Genomic DNA, 14498 nt, shown 5'->3' on the forward strand with positions numbered 1-14498 from the left:
TAAATATTATACAAATTCATTTTAATATTTATTATTTATATAAATATGAGATTTCCAAAATTAAATAAATGATTTCTCTCTATTTTTCAATCCTACGTTTTTATTGTTTTTACTTACATTATAGCTTAGTACTTTTTTTTTTTATGTATATTTCAACAAATTTATTTTGATATTTTTCTTATGAATATTGAAAAGTATATAATATTATATAATTTTATCTTGGTACGGAATAATTGAAATAGTTAATTTGATCTTTGCATGCATGGGAATAGAGCCAAATAAATAATATGTTTTGTCACAGCTGATTTTCTTTTCTTTTCTTTTTTTTTTTCTTTTTTTTTGATGAAAGTAACCACATGATAAGATCATTACATATTCCAAATTTGGAAAAAAAAACCTCTCCAGATTAACTCCCTATCTAGCCCTAAAAGTTTCTTAGCCATATGATGAGTATGGACATTACAAGATCTTGGCTGAAAACTTAAAAAAATATTAGGGAAGCGAGACAAAGAGTCATTAATGTCATTAACTATGTTTGAAAAAACTGAAAAATCTTTCTTTTTGCTCTTCACTCTGTCTATCAGCTGCTTCGAGTCAGTGACGACCTTAGCAAGAGGCATTCGAACATTGCAGCACCAAAGCAATGCTGATTTCATTGCCAGAGCCTCTGCCATTGTAGAAGTTGCCCTTGCTGCCATAGGTACCGAAAGACCAGCGACCATGTTCTCCTTCCAATCCTTAATTATCACCCCAAGCCCAATTTTACCACTCTTAGAATTGATAGCTGCATCAGTAAACAATTGATAAAACACCTCATTTACTTGATTGTCTTGCTCCAAGCTGTGGGAGTTGTTCGTTTAATTACAGTCCACCCTCTTGGACTGGGCATCCATATACTCCACAATATAAGTATTGATCCAGTTCACTACATCAACAACATACATGTTAGTTCTCCCAAAAAGTTTGTTGTTCCTGTTTTTCCAAATAGCCCATAATGTACACAATAATAGCATAAAATCATCCTTATTTAAAGTAGAAAAATTAATTAAAATAAAGTCTTGAATATCTTTATGTTTATAGTGAAAATAAAAGTGGCTAAGGGAAGAAATTTTCCAAACCTGTCTCGCTCTGGAACAATCTAGGAGAGTATGCGTTACTGTTTCAAAAAGACAATTACAAGATGAACATGAAGGAGTAGGTATGATTTCTTTTGAAAAAAGATTGGAAGCAGTAGGACGAATATGATAAAAGGCCATCCAACCAAAGATCTTAAGTTTAGGGGGAAGACAAAAATTCTAAAACTTCTTCCACCAATATTTATTAAAACTAATATCAGAGGTTGAAGGAGGAAGAGAGATAGTGTTAACAAGATGGTAAGCTGATTTGACAGTAAACACACCTGAAGAATCCCCTTTCCAAATCTGACTATCATTCTTCTCCAACCCCCAAATAGGAACCTAGAGAATACTAGAAACAATATCACTATCAAAATAACTAGTAAGTCGATTTAAATACCAATGGCCATTTGGATTAATAAAAAAGTTAACTCTATCAAAAGAGGGCATATGATTGTCTTTATAACTAACATATCTGATATTTGGAACCCAGAAATCCTCTATCGTACAGATGGAGCTACCATTACTATCTTTCCAGATAAGTCCGTCCTTAAGAAGATTCCTACCCCAAAACCTGTCCTTAAGAAGTCTAAATAAGCCCATCCTTAAGAAGATTTCTACCCCAAAGCAAATAAAAGATCTAACTAATATTTATAAATTGGTTATTAGATATTTATATTTGAATTTAAATTCTGATTCAAATCAAATTAGACATTTTCTTTTTATTTTAATAAAAAATTAATAGAATTTATTTATACACTATATATAGGATCATAAATTAACAACTAGAATATACTAAAAATAAGAGAAAATCAAATGTCAGTTGTAGAGAAAATAGAATTAGATTTCTAACTCTTATTCTCTCCCTCTCTCTCTCTCTCTCCCATGCAAACTCTCTCTCTCTCTCTCTCTCTCTCTCTCTCTCTCTCTCTCTCTCTCTCTCTTGTCTCACACGCCCATTCCTATTCAGGTGTGTGTGAGATTAAATATTCTTAACTCATTACAATGTCTCGTGAGTTGAATACACACTGTAATACCTAAATATATTCATCCAAATAAGATTTAATAACTCACTCTATTCTTAAGTGTTGAGACTGGCTTGGAAGATTAATGTGTATATTCTTCAACTAAGGTTCTTAGATTGGATGATTGTCGATTGTATTAAAAGATAGCAAGGATACCGGATAGGCTTCAAGCAATAATGTATTATTTTCAGTAGTTTAGATTTCATCTATATACATTATGTTGAGATTCTTAGGCTTATGGTTCATATTAGATAAAAACTATTTTTATCAAATTTTGCTTTCGCTTTTATAACTCTGATATGGACCATAAAAACTAACAAATCAGATATATAATTCTTTCGCTTTGTACCTGATTTAGTACCATAAAACTAACACATAATGCCTATAATATTATAAAATAAAAAAAAATCATAATTTGCATAAATAATTGTACAAAAACATATTTGGCCATACTGCTCCAAAATAGTCCAGAAAAATATGCAGATTAAGTTTAAAAAATTTTAGACATTTTATAAATCATAAAAATTGAAATATGTCCAATGTCATTCAACACATAAAAAAAAAAGTCCAATAATCAAGTTGAGTTCCTACCTCTCCCAAGCCGTTAAACTTTGTCCAAAAAGATGATCCTAAGCTCTCAAGTCCCGAGCTCCAATTGTTTAATCCAATTTTAGGTACCACTTTCACCTATAACCATCAAATGGCTAAATGATAATCATCATTGCATTCTACACTCAAAATCGAGTCCAACGACATATAACATGATTATATTTAAAGTTTGGAGTTTTAAAACCTCACCTAAGCGGTGCACAACAATAATTAGTGGCAGTAGAAATTGTGTACCGGAAACGTCGTTGAAAATAGGAGTAGTATATATCAAAATAAGCACTTCGACTAGTAGATCACACTCATACTAATTATTTGTCAAAACGGTACACAATATCGCTGAAAAGTCATCAGAAAGGGGTAGAGTTACAAAAACGTCACCTGAAAAAGTAGCGAGCTGGACAAATTAACTTAGTGTAGATTGTTCCCTCAACGAGCCAATGAGCTGAGTCTAGTGGTGAAGACGACTCGTCAAATGGACACCAGAGGTGATTGAAAAATGCGTTGAACCTCAAAACTTTAACTTGCAATCCTGAGCTAACGACGGTGCCGCTTGGGCGTTGAGGTCGTCGGTGCCTGGGGATTCAAATGGCCTGATATGCGTGAGGTCAGACGGTGGCTGAAAGTGCTCGTTCGATCTACGCTGGCAGTGGTGTTAGTGGATTTTTCTTTTGGTGTTTTGAAGAGAGAAAGAGGGGGAGAAAGAAAGAGAAGGAGTGGCTAAGAGTGATTTGTCGAGGGGAGAGAGAGTTAAAATAGTTTATATATGGAGTGGGTTCTACTATCCATTTGTTATATTTCATTTTTTTTTTTGAATTGACTCAGTCTTCACACTGTAATTAAATTTTTGATTCTACATCATCACCGAATTTGACGGTCGATTTCGGCTATAGTTTGTTTGACATAACGGTCGGTTTTGATTTTTTTTAAAAAAAAATTGGTTAAACCATAAAACCCACAAAAATTGTCAAAAATAAAAAAACCGGTAAAAACTGTACCGTCGATTTCAAATGGTTATAATTTCTCAACGATGGTTAGGGTATTTATTTGGTCGGTTATAAAATTAGTAAAAACCGACCTAATTTCACTTCGAGCATCTCTCATTCTACACCCGAAGCAAGACCACCCTTATGTATTTTCATTCTCGTGATAACAAGTGATGATAAGCCAACTCGATTATTATAGTATTTAATAGTTTGAAATTATTAAATAGAGATAAGTGAGAAAAGAAATGGGCACATTAAAATAAGGGTAAAAGTGAAATGAATTGTGTGTTAGATATATAATGTGGCCACCATACCTAACTTATTTGTAATCTTTATTGACTTTGCATGGCACATGAATCTAATCTATATCTATCTATTTGTATATATCTTGTATTGTACTACTATATTATATAGTGATCCGCCGGCATATATACACTACTCCATTTCATATAGGTGTGGCCCCCTTTCTAGGTAGGCCCTATCCTCTACACAATTTAGCTTAAAGTTTTTGGTGACACCTATCTATGAAATGATGTTGCATTATTATTAGGTTATAAAAAAAAGGGTGGAATATTGTGAATCTCTAAAATTAATATCCATTTAAGTTTTATTTTGGATATGTTTCTCTTTTTGTAGGATACGATCGAGCATTGATGGTGCCTCTATTTTTGTAAGAGAAGGACAAAATAAGGGAAAATAAAGTGATGAATTAATAAGATAAAATAAAACTAATATTTAATTGAACATTGTTATTGGGTACCAGTAGTGTTCAATACTTTTTATAAGTGATGTCGGGAAAGTCTCGCCCCCTGAAAAAAAAATCGAGAGAAAATGTATATGTAATTTAGTTAGTTACGATATATATTTATAATAAAAAGTAATATTTATAGACATAATATTAGCTCTAGTGTAATGGTTAAGCTAGATTACATATAGAGTAGAGGTCAATAATTTAATTCCCATAAAGAGCATTGTTTTTTTCTTTTTTAAGTTTACTTTTGCCTGTCTTACAAAAAAAAAAAAAAATTACGCTTCTCTCACTTTAAATCCTGGGTCTGCCACTGGATAGATTAGTGATATTTTTAAAAATTATATGAGATTCGATGTTTAATTACACCAATAGCAGTATGACACCAAAGAAAGTGTTAGCCACCAATAATATTTTTTAGCAATTTTCTATTTAATATGTACCAGAAATGCTAATGAGCATGGTAATTAACATCTTTATAAAGTATAATATTACTATTGTTGTAATTTAATATCGAATCTTATTTATTTATTTTAATAAAAGTACTTATAGAAAATTATTAACCATTTATAAGGTGCTATCTTAATCCCTCACAACAATATTCTATATCTAATATTTAAAAAATAATGATATGTGCACACATAATTTACACACAAACATGACACATATATATGCAGGAAATAATTACAACTAATCATCTTTATTTAAGATGGAATAAAGAAACTTCACAATGGTGAACAAAGAGAAAAGAGAGAAGAAAGTAATTGAGAAAATATCTTTGTATTTGATTCTTTGTAAAAATAATTGTGTGTTTGTAGAGAAGAGTTAGAACCTTTTATAGACAAAACTACCTAACAATAAACTAACTGAAACAAGAATCAAATACAGTAGAACCTCTATCCAAGAGTACACTTGGGACTAAGAAAATTATATTCTAATTGAGAGGTTATAATTATATAGAGGTACACTAGGAAAAAAAATTAAAACACCAATAAATATCAATGTAATAATAATAACATTAAACAATCCTTAATACTATATAATAATAGAATTATTTTTGAGTAAATATAATATTTATACATGTATTACAATTTAGAATAAAATTATTAATTATACGTAAATAATTTTAAAAAATATATGTATATTTTTTATTAATATGTAATTATTCTTATATAGAGGTATACTTTGTTAATACGAGACTTAAAAAATGTATAACTAATTACAATTTAGAGGTTATTCTTATTTATAATTAGCCCAAATTGGGACTTGATTTTTTTATAACAAATTAGAGGTTATTCTTGAATAGAGTATTCTTAGATAAAGGTTCTACTGTAACAGAAGTTGAGTTGGAACTTCAACACTAACTGAAAATAATAGACTCTAACTAATTACTAAATTATATCTCTCAACATGTCCCTCAAGCTGCACTGGGAATCAATTAGAGACAGACAAAGAAAGTTAAACTTTAGAAGAGTCAATGATTTGGTGAAGAGGTCAGTTGGTTATTCTTTAATGAGAATGTAGCATAATGTAAGTTTTTTTTTTTTTTTTTGTTTTGAAAATGGCGTTTTATAAAATAAGGAGTTAGACCTCTCAGTCATTACAAAGGATAGAGACAGGTATGGAATGAACATCCACCCTTCCGGAAATAGAGTTAGCAAAAGCCCACCTGGCCACATTATGAGCCAAGTAGTTACAAGTTCTAGGATTAAAAGAAAAATTACAACTTAACATCAAAGTAGAAAGCTTTTTACATTGTTGAGTATAGTTATCAAATTCCCAACAGGTATGAGTCCTCGTCAAGGTCTTGATTACCGTCGTTGAATCGCTCTCTACCAATACAAAGCGGTGTTGCTGAGAAACCGCTGTCTCCACGGCCAACAAGACAGCTGCAGCTTCCCCAACAAGGGGGTCCGAAAAACAAAGTGCTGAAGTAGCAACCCACAAAATGGTCTCCCTATGATCCCTGACAATGGCCACCGCGCACATGGAGTCAGAACCAACTCTAACATCACAGTTGATCTTGATCCAGTCTTCAGGAGGAGAAACCCAAACAGGAGACCCAACTACCTTCAAATGAGTAAGTAAACTAGAGGCATAATCTGCGTAACAGCAAGAGATAGAGTCAATATATTTAGAAATACTAACCAACCCATTCATATGAACCTTGTTGTTGCGCGCTTTCCAAATCGTATCAACTACTATCGAAGCATACAGGAAAAATTTGTCAATATCCACCCCTTTTGACTTTAAGTTCCAAATGAACTTTACCCAATCCCACATACGAGCGCCCGAATCCACAACAGGCATGAGTCCCCAAGGGGAGGAACGCCACAGGTGAGAAGCAAAATCACAGTAGAGAAACAAATATTCTACCGTCTCATCTTCCCTTCCACACATAGGGCACAAGACCTCATCAATATGCATTCTTCTAGCAAGAGAGACACGAGTGGGCAGAGCATTAGAGAGGACACTCCACCAAAGAATTTTATGCCTCTCAAGGGTTTTAGAACTCCAAACTTTGTTCCAAAGATGCGAGGCAACATTACACAGGGGAGCCCGTTCCAAAGCTTGAATAAGGCAAGCAGATTTGGTAGAAAATCCACCATTCGTTTCTTTAGTCCAGATCCACCTATCACCCTCCTGACCACTAGGCTTTCCACCTTTGAGGATGTTGCTTATTGTTTCCTGGTCAAAAATCCTTACAAGTTTCTGGAGGTCCCAGTCCCCATTAGGAAGGAGTAAGTCTGCCACGAGCCTAAGGTTATCCGAAGGCCAAGTAATGGGTTTCGGGGTAAAGTCTCTACCATGGATGACCCAGGGGTCCTCCCAAATCTTAGTGTCCTTCCCATTGGAAATAAGTTTGCAAGCCCCTTTCCTGAGAATATCCTTGGTACGAACAACATTTTTCCAGAACCACGAGTCTGAGTCCTTAAAAGAGCTCTCAAAGAATTTTTTCCCTCTAAGGTACTTTGCCCTCAGAACTTGACAACACAAAGACTGGTCCTCGATCAGCAGGGCCCAACCCCACTTAGCTAGTAAAGCTTTATTCATTTCCCCCGTCTTGCGGAACCCCAGACCTCCCCGAGACTTGGGTAAACACAAGTTGTCCCAAGCTTTTAAGCAGATGCCCTGATTCCCTTGTTCGCAGCCCCACCATAATGTAAGTTGGTATTGAGTAAATAAATCTCTAACATAATGAACATCTACTTTAATATGCTTAGTCTGAGAATGAAACATAGGATTTGATGCAAGTTGTTGAGCCCCCTGATTATCACACCAGATCACTGGTTTGCCAACAATATTGATGCCAAGTTCAACAAGGATTGATTTAGTCCAAACTACCTCAATAGCAGTAGTAGATAGAGATCTATGTTTAGACCTAGTGCTAGATCGAGCTATTGATTTTTGTTTCTTAGAGCACCATGAGATGAGATTACTACCTAGATCAAGTTAAGTAGTACACTATAGAAGACTCCATGTCATTAAGATAACATGCCCAATCAATATCTGAAAGTACTTCTAAAGTAAGTGTTGTTGCTAGCATAAACACAAGACCAGGATGAATGGTTCCCCGAAGAACTCTTTTACAATGATTCTAGTGAGCCATACTAGGGTGTTGCATGAATCGATTGAACGCGTTAACAGCAAGGTCAGAGCAGGTCCTGTCAAAGAGAGGTACTGGAGAGAGCCAAGAATGCTTTTGAACAATGTAGGATCTTGAAAGTTTCATTGTCACTAGTGTGTAATTTGTAACCTGGACACATGGGGTTGAACAAGGCTTGAATGTTTCCATGTTGGCTTTGTTAAGAATGTTAAAAGCATATTGAGATTGAGTCAAGTAGAAATTATCTCCAACTTTTGAAGCTTGAAAGCCTAAAAATTAGCTTACTGATCCCAAGTTTTTAAGAGCAAAAGTGCTTTGAAATGCACTAATAATGTTAGAAAAATCACTTGTACTGGATCCAATTACCAGTATATCATCAACATAGATCAAAACTAAAGCAACTGGCCATTTTTATTAATAAAAAATAGGCTACTGTTAGAGACAGACTTTGTAAAATCCCAAGAAAGTAAAGTTTTTTTTTGAGTTTTTCATACTAGGCCCTAAGTGCCTGTTTCAAGCCATATAAGGTTTTCTGAAGTTTGCACACATAGGTGAGATATGTGGAGTAATCAAAGCTAGGTGGCTATTGCATATAAATAGTTTCTTTTAAGTCTCCATTCAAGAATGCATTATTGAATGTCCCAACCATAGGTGACAACCAATGTGAACAATATTCTAATAGTGTTGGTCTTTACCATAGGGCTAAAGGTATCAAAATAATCAATCCCCAACTGTCCGTTGAAAACCCTTAGCAACTAATCATGCCTTTAACCTGTCTAGAGCGCCATCTGCCTTGAATTTTTCTCTGAACACGCATTTATTTTGTACTACATTCGTATCGTCATGATAATGAACCAATACCTAGGTTTTGTTCCTAATAAGTGCATGAAACTCATCTGTCATAGCCTTGTTCCACCTAGGATCACTCAAGGCATTCTTGACTGATTTAGGCTCCCTAATATGATTGTGAACATCAAGTAATTCAACTGCAAGAATCTTTGGTCTGTGAATGCCTAGTTTGGACCTAGTTTGCATAGGGTGGATGATATATATAGGAGGAGCAGATGAGACAATAGTAGTTTCAATTGTAGTAGGAATATTGACATTGTCAAGTGTGGGAGCTAAAGCTTGTAAGCCTGGAACAAAAGATGCGACAAAATAAACAAAAGGTGGAGGCGAGCTGGTAGTGACAAATTGCAGTGGGGTGGTAACTGAGGAGACTTGCTGCTGAGTTTGGAGATCAATGGTGGTAGCAGTAGGTGCATTGATACCTTGAGGAGTTGAGGATATTTAAGGTAAGTAAGAGAAGTGGACACCTTGAGATACATTAAGAACAAATGAGTTTTTATACCCTAAATAAAACTCAATTTGAATGTTATCTTATTTACTTATCCATAAAAGATTAGAATTATTTTATTACTATTATATATTGCTTGATTCATATGTTACTTTCATGATTATTTAATTAATATATATATTCTGTTAAATCTTGAATATATAGTTATTCACAATTATAGTGTTGTCACCACAGTGGAAAATAATTATTATTGCATACTTCAAGCTATTTAGTCCCATGATTTATCAGTACGTTAGATTTACATTGTTGTGATAATCATCAAGGTTGTCTACTTACACTTGACTAAGTAGAATGTCTTTTCCATGGTGTTATCTATGTTTACGGATGGAGGACATGTGTAATTTCAAGATTGTTTCACTTCAACTATTCCAGGATCAATCGCAGGCCCAACCATAATAATGGTCTGGATCTATTAGAGAAGTCAAACCTAGATGTTGGAGAGATGACTTGTCTAGGCGAAATAAACCTCCAACATTGTGCACATTTGGCTAGTCCCAAGAAGAGCTTCCATAGCAGTAGTTAATAGACATCCAGATATTCAGTTTCGTATCACATTCATTAATTATCAAATCCCACAATTTCAAGACTTAATTTTGAGGATCGTGTCCAAGAATCATATCTTCCGAATATAGAAACAAAGTAATTGTCAATCAAGTATTAATGTGTCTTTATTATCCACAAAAGTAGGGACATGGTCTAAAAATTATCAACATGATGTGGCATCCATGTCAGCAAAAGATCAATGCCTCATGGACCGGGCTTCACTAGATGAGCTCGAAGTCAATGTATTATATGTATTTACCCCATTAGTGGGCAAGGTTTACATATGAGAACTCTGGCACTATTAAATATAAGAAAACCGATTCATGCAAAGGCTTAGAATCTCATTCCTTGAGTGCTCAAGAAAATTCTAAGGTTCAAACACTTGGCAAAATACTTGTGTAAATCCAAAGGGCTTTTCCAGCCTTATCATAATAATATTGAGTTGTGGACTAGAGGTCGTTAATCCTCGAACCACCTAAAAACTCTTACCTCATTCTTTGTTTATATTATATTTCTTTAGCTTTATTATATTTTATTGGTTTCCAAAAATTTTAGTAAATATTTTGGTATTTTCATTGAGAGTTAAAGAAAGAGTTGGTATCAAAGTATATTGCAACAATGGTAGCAACAAGGACCGCAATTAGCATATTTGGCATCTGTGATGGGGGTACTCCTATGGATGATGCAAATCCTCCCACTACACATGCAAAAGCAGGTGTTGTAGGAGATTCATTAGAAGTGTTGGGAAAAACGATAAACTTCAAGTGCAGCGAAATAATAAAGAAACGAAGTAAAATAATTTACTCAGTTTGGTAAAACTACCAAACGCACAAAGAGAGATATATTTCACTTATCATTTCAAAATTACATATGCTCTCTATCTCAATATCTCCACCCAAATCCCAATACGCCCTTTGCTTCTTTCTCACTCTTACCACAAAACAAACTCACACACACCTCTCTTTTCACAACTCACTATTTTTCTCCACACACATACCTCTCTCTCATACAAAACACATACTGTATTTATAAAGTTACAAAACTTGGGCATCAATACAACTTGGGGACAAAGACATTCCAAATCTTCCTTAAGAAGACTCATCAAAACTTGGTCACAAAGACTTTCCTTTTCCCACAATTAATAATTACCCAAAAAGAAATTACAACTTTACAAATATAGATAAAGAAATAAAGAAATAAATTATTTGAGTCAAACTCCAACAATCTCCACATTGAGTCAAATTCTCTAAACTCACAACACAAACCATCAATAAGAGTATGTATCCACCGAATTCATACTCTCATTGAACTTCACTTAAGCACTTGTCTTCATATTCTTCAATCTTTCACTGATGTCTTCTTTCTTCAAACAACTTTTATTTAAATTGGAGTCTTCTCCACCTTGTCACATTCCTTCGCACTAGCTAAATGCCTTTTGTGACTTGTCTCCACCTTCACAGCTCCACCTAAAATAGTCTTACCGACTAATTTATACAAATTTTACTCTTTCTTACCCTTCACAACTAGAAAAGCCACCTGTCTTGATAGTTATTTCACCATCTTTTGCGAAGTAGACACAACCTTGAGTATCCAAAGCTCCCAAAGAAATTAAACTCCTCCTCATTGTTGAAACATTTCTCACATCAGTTAGTGTTCTCACGACACCATCAAACATTTTCACCTTAACAGTGCCTATTCCAACAACTTTAGAGCTAGAATCATTGCCCATCAAAATAGTACAACCATCATATGCCTTATAAGTGTCAGAACACTCCTTATACGGGCACATGTGGGACGAACAACCAGAATCCAAAATCCAAGAGTTAGAAAAATTTTCATTAGCTATGACAGAGAGAACATCAAAGTCATTTTCAAAGCCTTCACCAGCAATATTTGTGGAATCTGATGTGTCTTTGCATTCTTGATTCCTCATTGCTTCAAGAAGCTTGATCAACTCTTCACAATTCCACCTAACATGCCCCTTTCTATGATAATAGTAGCACTCCACTTTCCTCGAAGTGCATGAATGAGTGTGATTGTCTATTTATCATCATATCTTCCTCTCGATGTACTCCTACCATGACGTGATTCTGACCTTATACTAGAGCTTGATAAGTATGAAACACACCACTTGGTTGCTTGATACTATCTGTCTCCAAAAGAGCACTTGACACCTCATCTATAGTTAAAGTAGTCTTTCTAACCAAAAATATAGTCACTAATGTCTCATATGATTTCGGTAAAGATGCCAACAAAATAATAGTTTGATCCTCTTCATCAATTTTGACCTCTACACTTAACAATTGAGTTATGCACTAATTCAATCTATTTATATGATCCCTAACATCTTATCCTCCAACTAGTTTTAACTCATATAATTGATTCTTCAAATATAATCTATTTGTTAGAGATTTTAACATATAAATATTTTCTAACTTTTTTCATAACTCAGACGGACATGTTTCATTCAATACACTATATTTTAATTCAGGAGCAAAACTTAAACGAATAGTGCTTATCGCTTTTGCTGCAACTCCTCCCAATCTTCATCAATCATACTCTCAGGCTTCTTTCCTTGTAGTGCCTGTAGGAGCCCTTGTTGTACCAACACATCTTTTACCGTACTCTGCCATAAACTAAAATTATTCTTCCCATCAAAAAGCTTGATCTCAAATTTTTGTAAAAGACACCATCCTTGATATTTTTAGTGTAGATTTAAACCTTGGCTCTGATACCATCTGTTGGAAAAAATGATAATAAACTTCAAGTGCAGCGAAATAACAAAGAAATGAAGCAAAGCAATTTACTCATTTTGGTAAAACTATCAAACACACAAAGAGAGAGATATTTTACTTATCACTTCAAAATTACATATGCTCTCTATCTTAATCTCTCAACCTAAATCTCAATACACCATTTTCTTCTTCCTCACTCTCACCACACAACAAACTTACCACACCTCTCTTTTCACAACTCACTATTTTTCTCCGCACAAATACCTCTCTCTCTCTCTCTCTCTCTCTCTCTCTCTCTCACACACACACACACACACACACACACACACACACACACACACACACAAAACACATATTTATAAAGTTACAAAACTTGGGCATCAAGATAACTTGGGGACCAAGACATTCTAAATCTTCCTTAAGAAGACTCATCAAAACTTGATCACCAAGAATTTCCTTTTCTCACAATTAATGATTACCAAAAAAAATTACAACTTTACAAATATAGATAAAAAATAAAGAAATAAATAATTTGAGTCAAACTCCAACAAGAAGTAACCAGTCATCCTACCAAGAAGACTCAACATACTGAAAACATGTTGATGAAAATTCCATCAATGAAGACGACCTAGAGGATTCAGAGGGCGATCTTGAGGACGACGATCCTAAAGATGATGGAGAAGACAAAGAAGAGGAATATTATAATGAGCCAGATCTTCCAGTCTATTAAATGGTTGAAGAGATCGCTGAAACTAAGAGGAAATTGGCAGAGCAAGAGGACTTTTCTCGTCAAATGCGAGAAATGTTAGACAAGCTAGAGGCTAGGATTGGACCAAAAAATGTGATTCCAGACGAAAATATTCCTGATGACCCTACCCCTCAAGAAAATAATGCTACAAAGAAAACAAACCTAAAAGATCCTATAAATTCTGATCCCACAAGGGACAAGGGAAAATGTGTCATAAGAGAACCTACAAAAAAGACTACTGCAACTGCTCCACAAAATAACACGAATACTACCAACCGACCTTTGCGAAAAAAGGTGGACAAAGCTCTAGAGCAAGGCTACTTGGTGATCCGCTAGGCAAAGTTGCACGGAAGGATAGACTTAGTACTCAAGTACAAATGCCTATCGTTCAAAGAAAGAAAAGTTGCCCTAGTTGTCCTTGTAGTGTGAGTTTGAGTTGCCTCAATGTGAGTCTCATGATTTTGAAGCATGAATTGAACTTCAGACAAGGTGGACGATTGCTTGAAGTGAGATTGACGACAACAACTTTGCACTCAGGTCCTACCCCCGTAAGAATGTAGAGGATGACTTGATCTCCAATTATAGCATTTCCAGCAACTTTCGGGCCATCTACAATGTTCTTCATCTTGAGCATGTACCCATCGATCATAAGAGAGCCTTTCTTTGCTGATTGGAGTTGATTCATCAAGTGGATCATTCTTATTCTTGATGTCGAGCCAAAGAGTTCCTCCAAGGTGTGCTAGATTTCAGATGAGGCCGGTCACGCAGTTGACAACATGCCCTTTTAAGTAATTTTTTATTAGGTATCATATTTGGTATTGAATCATTAGAGTTGTTACACCAAAAGTAATAAATTTTACACGAAATTGATAAAAATAAAATACACCAAAATAATAGTTTTAGTTTAAAATACGACCAATTAGTAATTAAAATGGCTTAAGAACTCATACTTTCCGTATGAAGATATGGTAATTAATTAATCAATTCTCAATTTGAACATACAAATAAATTACTCTAAATTAATTTTC

General features: G+C 34.4%; 1 long non-coding RNA gene across 1 annotated transcript; it reads right to left on the minus strand.

Annotated features, from left to right (window-relative positions):
* Positions 1-235: 235 nt before the first annotated feature.
* On the minus strand, positions 236-3844 carry LOC115697893 (uncharacterized). The gene is made up of 3 exons (XR_004007998.2): positions 2939-3844; positions 2732-2827; positions 236-925 (listed from the first exon to the last, which is right to left on the minus strand). It is a non-coding gene; the product is annotated as an uncharacterized LOC115697893 (long non-coding RNA).
* Between the last annotated feature and the right edge of the window lie 10654 nt (positions 3845-14498).

Source organism: Cannabis sativa, chromosome 7 (assembly GCF_029168945.1).
Source record: "Cannabis sativa cultivar Pink pepper isolate KNU-18-1 chromosome 7, ASM2916894v1, whole genome shotgun sequence".
Classification (NCBI taxonomy): Eukaryota; Viridiplantae; Streptophyta; class Magnoliopsida; order Rosales; family Cannabaceae; genus Cannabis; species Cannabis sativa.